Here is an 11,186-nt window from a genome sequence, read left to right as displayed (position 1 = left end):
GGCGGCTGCAAAACCCGGCATGCTCCTCCGTTCGAAGCGTGGCTTTCAACAAAATCCTTCAGGGGCAGCAGACGCAGCTCATTTACTGCTCGCTTTTCGATCCTCCTACTGTATGATCGTTCGGAACGATGATTGGGGTTCCCTCACTGACTCCAACGAAGACTTCCTTAGCTGACCATATACTCATCTTGCTCAACAAAGGGTAAAAGCGAGGCTCGTTAGCTAGATGGCTGTACTAATTCATTAGTGACAGATTTTCCAAGAAGGGCTCTTCAGCATGGGAGTTCGCATGCGCGAGTTTTACACTACACGACTTTTCCATCTTCAAGAATATGCTAAAAGAGCGCATCTATATTTAAAGTATGAACCCACGCAGGAGTTCCCAGATACATATATATCGCCTAAGCGTTGTTAATTTTTAAATATAGGCAGACAAATGTTTTGACAATACAATTTCTGGAGCGGTGCAATCGCTTTAAGTACAATATATGTATATATATACTCGCTCTGCGTCTTTGTATCTAGAATCTGTATGCTTATTTTCAACCTCCTAGCTTTTATAGTTCCTGTGATCTCGACGTTCAGACTGGCAGACGGACATTGCTAGATCAACTCGGATATTGATCCTGATAAAGATCCTTGCTGCTTCGACGGACTGCTCTGTGGATGCTTACAAAAGGACCAAATACAAATTTTTAGGACACTTGTCCTATTTGACTGTATTACACTTCCACTTTTTCACTGCTGCCGAAAAGGTTTGCTGAGCAATCAACACGATCCCCAATATTAAATATTAAATATTAAGCATTGCATCAACATCTAATAACTTGGGCTCCTTGGATTCAACTAGAATAACTGCTCACATTACCCTGTTGAATATTTGCCCTGTTTGAATTTGGCCTTCACAAAAAAAGTGTCTGCATAGTGCCAAACCAACGTATGGCCGTTACGCATCTTGTTATTCAAGTGTCTTTGCCTATACCTAGCCATAGAGGATCGATTTCCTCCGCCTCGTCTGGTGTTATCCGTGTCCGCTGTGATTTCCCAAGTAACAAGGGACAGCTTTTTCTTTTAATAATCCTAATCTTAAGTAGTTTGTTTGTGCTGCTTTCGTCGGTCCAATTAGTTCTGCCCAAGCGTTTGGTAATTCGTCGCCGCTAAGCCTCGGTTGCGGTATGCGGTATGCAAGTTGACGTAAACCTTGCAGTTCGTACCGTGCTCCAATTGCGCGGCAAGCGGTCAGCGCTCCAACGGCTGATACCGCCGCGCTGTGTCCGCACTGGGTGCGGGGAAAGCTGGAGTGTCGTGCTGAGTCGGCTCGGGGTGTGGGGTGAAGCCAAGAGGTTAGTGCTCCACTTTAACTTTTATTTAACTTTTATATTTCTTAGATCTTCCACAAAGTATGTTAAATTTGTATTGTAGAAGTTTATACCTACATATTTTTAAGCATACTAACACATATGCAAAACTATTTTAAAGACTCAAGCTTGTCCACGATCATTCTTGTGGTGGCTGAATTAGGTGCGGCATATGCAGCGTCAAAACCAGCAAGCTGGAATCGGGTCATGCGGAAATATTCCGATATGTAGGACAGAGACGTCACACCAATCTTATGCGTGAGATGAAAACAGCACTCCAATCAAATGTATGCGGCAGAAATGGCACATAAGTCTATGTAGATATCTATGTAATCTAAGAATGATAATCTTATCACTAAATATTGGCAGTATTTGCCTGAATTGCTTGAAAAACACTTGTCCGATCGACACGATGCACGAGGAATAATATTTGGGGACAATGCGAAGAGACATCTGCACTCGATCACGCCTTCCAAAAAAGAGAACGGGAGTATGAAGATACAATGTGAAAGTATCGGGATTCTTTGCTGTACTTTATCGGGAAATAATCAATTTTCCAGGATCTGGACATTGATACGATGGTTTATTTCCAGATAATTGCGATTGCACATAACAATAACAAACATAACACATAAAAAATAACAATAACAACTGAAAAAGGAGTCAAAAGCAATTTCCAAATGTCCTTGTCATAAATGACTTGGTAGCATTGCCGTTTATGTTCTCTAAGAGATATATTGACTGACCAATCCCTTCTTTAACTCGAGCCTTGACACCGACAGCCGTCAATAAAGTCATGTTGTGCTAAAGGGAGAAGGATATTCGATTGATTTTCTGGGGACCACATTGTGCCAGGTATATTAAAATCACCTAGAACTACCAATTGGTCCCTGTCAGACAGTTTATTCAAGATGGACTGGATAGCGGACAGATGATTCTGATATTCTGGGAATTCAGAAGATGGCGGAATATACGAGCACGTAATATAAACTGATCTGTCGGAAAAAACAGCTTTACACATAAGAATTCCGAGTTACGGGAATCGTCCAAAAGTTACTCCTCCGACGCGAAGGTAGATCTAACCGCAATTAAGACTCCACCTCCCCGTCTGGAGGGACGGTCAAACCTATATATAGTGTACATACCTGGGAAGACTTCGGAGTTAAGTATCTCCGGCTTTAACCAAGTCTCTGTGAGCACTATTATATGGGATGCAAATGAAAGACTATCACAATACAATTTGCTTAATTTGCTACGCAAGCCTCTAACATTTTGATAGGAGATAGTAAGATGCGTTGTTAGTTTTTTGAAGAGGAAGAAGATGAAGAGGCGGATGGTGCAGTGGTCTGGCCACGTGAGGGAAGTTTAATTCTCACGAGCCCCTTTCTCCTATTTTTGATCATAGCTTCGAACTCTTTTACCACCATACTATCCGGCCAAAAATCACCCGAACATATGGTCGAAAAGAGCTCGTTTGGGACAGTTATCTTGAAAGATGATATGTCCCTAGCGTAAGAGAAGTTAAATTTTTCCACTTTTATATTATCGGCTTTTGTTTTGTCTTGTATATAAGACAATACATCAGACGATGTTTGATCAGGGGAAAGCCGAGAAACGAAAATTTGTTTCTTTAGTGGAACCACCGCGAGGGGTTTTGGCCCTGCAGATTGTATTTCTGAAGTGCCGGTAGTCCGGACTCAATGTTCCCTTGTGGTGGTAAACTAATCGAGACAGGTGGAATCACTGGTTGAGAAGCCAGTGCAGACAATTCGGAATTTTTAGCAAACACAGGGTGGGGTCCCTCCACAGCGGATTAATCGGATTGCTCCGAATCTTTTTTAGCTGCCCATCTTAGCAACAAATTCGGATTTGCTGCGATTGACAGCTGATCAGTTGTGTAGTCCTGTTGATCATTTGCCCGTCATTGCGAGTCCTTTGGCAGATCATCGGCTCGACGAAAACTATCTCTAGCTACGCCAAAACTGTTGATCAGTTCTTTCAAGCCACCTTTAGTTTGGCGCATAAACGATTTCATCTCGTTCGCAACCACAAGGCAAGCATCACAACAGTAGTTTAGATTTTTACCCTTTGCTAGGTCATCACTTGTACGGCCATTAAAACCAGCGCACATAGTATGCACCATTCTATCACATAGCCAACAAGTCATTTTTGGCTGCTCAGGTTTTATAACCTGGCAACAATTTTTATAAAAGCAGACAAAATTTAAGGTTTCCATGTTTAACTGAAATCAGACCACTGTGCACGAAAACACAAGACCAAAACTTTCAAGCGAGCTGTTAAAAGAACCGCACGAGAGCAGTCTGCACGCTGAGAAATTTAGATTTTGTGTGGGAGAGCGAAAGAGAGAGAGAGAGTGAGAGAGAAAAGTGCAGTTTATGTGCATGCAAAAAACAACACCAAACACCACTGCGAACAACGCACAACGCACAAAAAGGGCGAGTAAACAAAACACAAATACGACAAATGCAAAAGACTTTGTATATTTGTTTAAACTACTGTACAAATCACAAAGAATCACCCGCTAAGCGAACGTAACTTTAATAATTATGTTTACAACATATGATACTAAAAGATAATTTTTAAAAAGCTCGTCTGGTTTGACAAATACAAAATAAAAATCGGAGCTAAAAAAAAACACGACCGTTCGCTTTGAAGTATGAAGCGATAATAAATGAAATAAAAATAAAACACACACACACATATGATACATAACATAAAATAACACACATAATTTATTAAAATAAATACTATCTGACAATGGTCAGCTACTGGTGTGATGCACTGTCAAATATTACTAATAACATACTATCTGATAATGGTCAGAGACTGGTGTGGTGGATACACAGTCGAAGATTATTAATATATAACTATTTGACAAGCGTCAGGGACTGTGTTAAACCCAATCGTAAATATTATTTTATCTGACAAGGAGTCAGGGGCTGTACTAAAAGTACGAGCCGGTATACATAAATATAATTATGTAAATACGATCTGACTAAGTGAGAGGCAGTTTGCCAAATTAAAAATATAAAATGATTACTCTATTTTCAGCCGTTCTCTAAACAATGGCAGATAATGTAATTAAGCCGTTTCTTTATGAGGTTATTGAGATGTCCCTTCTGCACGTTGAATGAGAGAAATGACTACGATCATTTCAAATATATTTGGAAGCCGAAGAGATCGGTTCTTCCTCTCGAAAAAGATGGAAGTTACTACATTTTGCGGTCTCAAAAATTCAGACTGTAGCATTTTAATTCATCGGAAAAGCAAATTCATCTGATACAAAAATAGATGTATATAGGGTTCTTATAGATAAGTGATTAAGAGTAAGTGATTACCTTTTGGGAGACATCTATTTAGAATCCTTTCTTATAAGGATGGCGAGACCTTTGCAAACCTTATATTGAGGTTACGTAATCAAATTAAAAAATGCGAGTTTGGAACTACTAAAGCTGAAATCGAGGAGATTTGCTTAAAGGATAAAATCATTGATACATGGGCCACCGTAGACCTTTAGAGTAAACTTCTAGAGATGGAGTATAAGTCAGATAGAAGAGGAAATTAACAAACAGTCTGAAATAATGCGTCCACAGCTTAAGTCAGAAAAAATACAAAGGGTAACATCGTAAGACTTGAAGTCGGCGAACAATCAATTTGAGTGCGTCAGATGTGGTCGAAAAGGTCATAATGGCAACAGCCCCGCTTGTGCAGCTTTAAAGCAAACATGCAATAAATGTACTCGCTTGGGTAATTTCGCATACAAGTGCAGAACCAATTTAAAGCGACCAGGTAGCCAAAATAACACCTATACTAATAAACGACTGCGCTCCAGCGTGCGTTGGGTAGAGCAAGAGAACGATAAGAAACCTGGAAACAATTGTTTAAAAATCATAAGTGACGACGAAGGCGAATTGATAAAATGCCAAATAGGTGGTAAAGAAGTTTCTTTGATAATTGAGTCAGGATCTCGGTTCAATTTCTGCAAGTAATTTGTATTTTTAATGCGCCCATATCTGTGAGCCGCAGATCCGAAATAATTGCACCGTTTTTTGTAATAAAAATTGGAAAACAATCACTCTTGACTCAACAACCAATTGCGTTAGAAAATAAGGTAATGACGAAATTGGACGAGACCCTTGCTCTTGATATTATTGAACCAGTCCTAGGTCATTCTCCTTGGATATCACCCATGGTAATAGCTTTTAAAGAAAACGGCGATCTTCGAATATACATAGATATAAGATTAGATATGAGACATAGATTAGATTTACTAAAGCTAATAAAGCCATCTTAAAGGAGAACTATCCATTGCCCGTTTTCCTGACATTTATGATCAGACTGAGGGGGCTAAAATATTTTTTCTCGTCTTGACCTTAAAAATACTTGCCTTCAATTGGAAATCGATAAATCTAGCAGGCTGATAACTATATCTATAACTCGATAACTGATAACCATATTACTCGGAACAGAAGTCTTGTTTGGCTAAAATAACAAACTTGTCCTATTATGATCTTAGTAATAAAACTCAACTGATAGCGGACGCTAGTCCTGTTGCGCTTGGAGCCGTGCTAATTCAGTTCACAGAAGACAACGAACTTAAAGTAATCTCGCTTGTTAGTCGAAGCTTTTAGGACGTTGAAAAACGATACTCCCAGAATGAAAAAGAAAATCTAGCTTTAGTCTGGGCGGTTGAGAAGTTTTACTTCTATGAAGCAGGACTGCAATTTGAGATGGTGACAGATCACAAACCACTAGAAACAATATTTAAACCAACCTCGAAACCTCCAGCCCGAATTGAAAGGTGTCTCCTACGGATACAAGGCTGCTAAAAAACGGATGCACGGATAATGGGAGACAATATGTTAGTGCGATGTTTGAACAGTATTGCAGTTTGGGTGGTATTACCTTAATAAGGACCCCATATTGCGACCCCGTTATTCCTGCTCATGCGACGAACCTGGAGAAGCCCGATCAACGCTCTTTGATAGAGTCACCCTGGAAGAGCAATACATCTCAACCTGGATTAAAAATCAAGCTGATAAATAAAGAAGGAATGTGGGTACCGGTGCGAGAGGGAAATCGGCAAACGCTCACTCTCTGAGATAGAACCTGAGAGCGAACAGTAGTAGTTATGAGAGTTGGCAAAGGAAGCAGATGAAACAAAATTGTGTTTGAAATCAAGTTTTTAAGTATTCAATAAATATTCATATTATACAAAACTGTTGAGTTATTACAATGGTTTTCAGAACTTTCACCGTCGATCTGTTCTTTTCGTTTATTTATGGACCACTTCTCGTGACGTATTCTGCTGATAGCTATCATAATGGACAGCTGACAGGGTAAACCAAATGTGCTGGCGGCACATTCTGTCAACACAGCCAAAGGAGACGCACTGTGTTTCACCTTATTCGGCCACGACATGGCTCCAGTTATAAGCTAGCCAGACAGGTACAGTTCAGGAAAAGGATATGCTTCCGGAGAACCTCTTTATAAAAGAAGTAGCAAATTGGAATCTCTAAATCACTCCTCATTTGCAGCACCTTTATACATCACCATGTCAGAAGGGTTTTATGAAACGAGGATCAACAACCACTAACCCTTTGGAGCTAACTTCCTTCGTAATATAGGACTTCAACAATAATCTTTAAGCATATGTCATCTACACTGACTTTACTAAAGCATTCGACTCTGTTAATAATTCTCTTCTCGTGAGGAAACTTGACTTATTAGGTTTCCTTGTTGATCTTCTAAATGGATTTTAAGTTATCTAAATGGCAGGAAGCAACGGGTCCTCTTTTAAAGTTCCCTTTCTTCTATTTTCCGAGTCACATCTGGTGTCCCGTAAGGAAGCCACCTTGGTCCGCGTCTTTTTACCTTATTTATTAACGACCTTCATTTAGTAATAAAACATTGTCGCGTACTTATGTACGCAGACGATGTTAAATAATGGCTCCAGTATAAGGACATTTTTTGCTACTTAAACATGCAATCCGATCTAGATAACTTTCAAATATGGTGCAGTGATAACATACTAAACTTAAATGGCTCCAAGTGTAAAGTTATGAACTTTTGTCGTGTCAACCCAATACACAAGACGTACACTCTAAAGGGGTCCGCTGGTGTTCTTCTGGACCCCAAACTAAAATGTTCGGAAATGTTCTTAAATGTTGGGATGCAAAGCTTATATTACCTCCTTATTCCAGTAGACTACTTTAAAATAATTTACCTTCCCTAGCTAACTGTAGAACGGTGCTCGGAAAAGTCTTTATTTGTGAGCTTTGTGATGAAGTTGATAGTTCCGACTTGGTTAGTCGGCTGAACTTCTCTATTCCTAGCAGATTCACTAGAAACTACATACCCCTAATCTTAAGAAATTGTAGAAACAACTATGAGAATTAAGTTTGTCTTTGATGGCATCCCACAAGGATCTGTCATCACGAGATTTAAACTCCTCATATATATTGGGGATATCATTCAAACATATTTGGGTATTCTTCAGACACTTTTCTAGAAATCTATATGTTAATTATACCCATTACTCGTAGAGTAAAAGGGTATACTAGATTTGTTAAAAAGTATGTAACAGGCAAAAGTAAGCTTTTCCGACTATATAAAGTATATACATTCTTGATCAGGATCAATAGCCGAGTCGATCTGCCCATGTCCGTCTAGGAGGTTGAGATTAAGCATACAGATTCTAGAGACAAAGACAAAGTGTAAGTTTGTCGACCGATGTTGCCACGCCCACTCTAACGCCCACAAGCCGCCTACACTTTTGAGAAATGTGTTGATATTTTTCACATTTTTATCAGCCTTGTAACTTTCTATCAACTTGTGCCGTAAAGCCGCCAAGCCGGTAACGACCACACCTTTGAACAATTTTTAAATTTTTCCTCATGTCAATACAATACGCCTTTAATTCGTAGTCTACAATGATGGTCCATTCCGAAATTAACACTTTTTCAGTGCCAAGCCGTTCGTAGAATATTCCGGGTTGGTTGCTCAACTGATTCACAGTTAAAGGAAGAACAACAATCAGCAAAATTGGGAGTACTGGAACTTAACTGTCTTCTTATGTGTTGGGATGATGTCTTTTATAACCGATTATTCATAAATAGAGATGGTAACTTTTTCTTCAAAATCGCCTAAACCAAACGCTGGGCTGGTTGTCGTTCCGGTGCAGTCGGCTTTGGCTGCATACTCGAATAAGTTTTCTTGCAAGATAATTTGGATGTGAGGCTAGTTTTTCATTGTATTTCACTTTCTTCTCTGCTATTGTCTCAAGGACAAGTTTTATTTGTAAGTCTCTGTGTATATTCTCGTTCCGAAGATACCATGGAGCTCCAGTAATGATTCTCAGAATCCTAGACTGTGCTCGCTGTACTATGTCGATGTTGCTTCTCGATGCGGTGCCCCATAGCTCGGAGCCATAAGTCATAAGGAGTTATATAAGAGGACTTTGTACTCCAAGCTTCGGGGAGAGCGAACGTTTAGAAGCTAGTGTAGATCCATTGCTTTTAGCCTGAGGTGCGTCGTCTTGGCCTTTATGTGTTTCCGCCAGGTGAGCCGCTTGTCCAGATGAATACCTAAGTATGTTACGTTATCGGCTTGTGGGATGAGCGTGTGGTTCATTAACAAGGGCGGGCAGCTTTGTTTGTTTTTTTTTTTTTTTTCTTCGCACGGCTCCCACGGTTACACCTCCCGCCCAACCGACCGAGGGGCGCTGCCGTGTATCGTACGGCTCGATTCGCCAGAACATATAGACGCGATATAAAATAGAGAACAGGAACGAGGAAATTAATATAATGTGAAATAACTATGTTAAATATTAGGATCTAATTATGTAATAGAAAAGATAAAATCGATTGCTTTAATAGCGGCAGAAAGTCAAGATTACAGATAATAGGATAAAGTCTATTATAGTCAGAACATAAAACTCTGTAAGGGTCATGCAACTCATAATTAGATCTACAATGATTTAAGATAAGGGGTATATAGTTTCCAGTGAATCTACTTGGAACCGAGAAGTTAAGCCGACTAATCAAGTCGGGACTCTCAACATCCGAATAAGCTTACAAATAAAGACTGTTCCAAGCATAGTTCTTAGCTAGGGACGGTAAATTTATTAAAAGCAGTCTACTGGAAGAAGGAGGAATATACGGTTTGCATCCCAATTTAGGCGCCGCAAGGCAAAAAGTAAGAAGTTTTTTTGGACCGATTCAATGCGGTCCGAGTGGACTGCGTATTGTGGACTCCAAACAGGTGATCCGTACTCGAGAATCGGACGGACTAACGAAATAAATAAGGTTTTAGTCAAGTAAGGGTCATCAAATTCCTTAGACCACCTTTTTATAAAACCAAGCAAACCCCTGGCCTTATTGACAATAGACGAAATATGGTCAGAACATTTTAGTTTTGGGTCCAGAAGAACACCAAGATCATCAACTGGTGTTATTCTGTCCAAAGAGCACCCACTTAGAGTGTAAGTCGTGCGTATTGGGTTGGCACGACAAAAGGTCATAACTTTACACTTGGCGCCATTTAAGTTTAATACGTTATCACGGCACCATATTTTAAAGCTGTCTAGATCGGAAGTCCATCGGTAAGTCCAAATGGCGCGAAATGTCCTTGTACTGAAGGCATAATTTAACATCGTCTGCGTACATAAGTACGCGCGAATTTTTTATTACTAAAGGGAGGTCGTTAATAAATAAGGTAAAAAGAAGCGGACCAAGGTGGCTCCCTTGTGGGACACCGGATGTGACTCGGAGAATACAAGGCAGAGAATTTTTGAAGAGGATTTTTTGCGTCCGGTCATTCAGATAGCTTGAAATCCAATTTAGAAGATCAACAGGGAAACCTAATAGATCAAGTTTTCTTATTAGAAGGTAATGATTAACAGAGTCAAATGCTTTACTAAAGTCAGTGTAGATGACATCTCTTTGAAGATTATTTTTGAAACCTTGTATTACGAAAGAAGTTAGCTCCAAGAGGTTAGTGGTTGTAGATCTGCGTTTCATAAAGTCGTGCTGACACGGTGATATGTTTGATCTACAAAGGTGCTGCAAATGAGGAGTGATAACAATTTCAAAAAGTTTTGGGATAGCCGACAATTTGGAGGTTGCTCAGTAATTGCATGCATCCAGTTTGCTACCTTTTTTATGAAGAGGAATCACAAAGGATTCTTCCATATATAAGGAAACTGTGAAGATTCCAGAGACAAGGTAAACAGTTTCAGTAAAGGCTTGCACAAGGCTTCCGCACAGAATCTGAGCACACAGCCAGGGATTCCATCGGGACCTGGCGAATAGACCGGTTTAACACGCTGAAGATCGTTAAGCAGTGAGCTTTCGTTTATAGTGGGGCAGAATATTAGATTCGACTTAGATACCGCATAAGAGTATGGCTGTTCGGAGTGAGGTAAACTAGAATATGTTGTTTGAAAAAACTTGGCGAATAGATCGGCTATTGCCTGATCCGATGTTATCGTAGTGTTTTCAAAAAATAGCGAGGAAGGGTAAGAACTTGTTTTTCGCTTAGTGCTAACGAAATTGTAAAACTGTTTCGGATCGTGTGCAAACTGGAACTTACAACGGTTTAAATAATTTTTGTAGCACTGAGCATTAAGCAAGGTAATGTTTAACCGAGCGCTTAAATATTTACAAAGAATGGACTGAGAACCGGTTTTTTAAATTTTATATAGAGTCTGGACTTGCGAAAACAGGGAATTCGCTTTGTTGATTTCATTGAATTTACTTTTAATACCGTACCTATGTCGATTGCCAACTCGAAAGTATGATGATATGG

This window comes from Drosophila simulans, chromosome 2L, assembly GCF_016746395.2.
Source record: "Drosophila simulans strain w501 chromosome 2L, Prin_Dsim_3.1, whole genome shotgun sequence".
NCBI lineage: Eukaryota > Metazoa > Arthropoda > Insecta > Diptera > Drosophilidae > Drosophila > Drosophila simulans.
The sequence above is the reverse complement of the archived record's forward strand: the minus strand, read 5'-3'. Positions refer to the sequence as shown.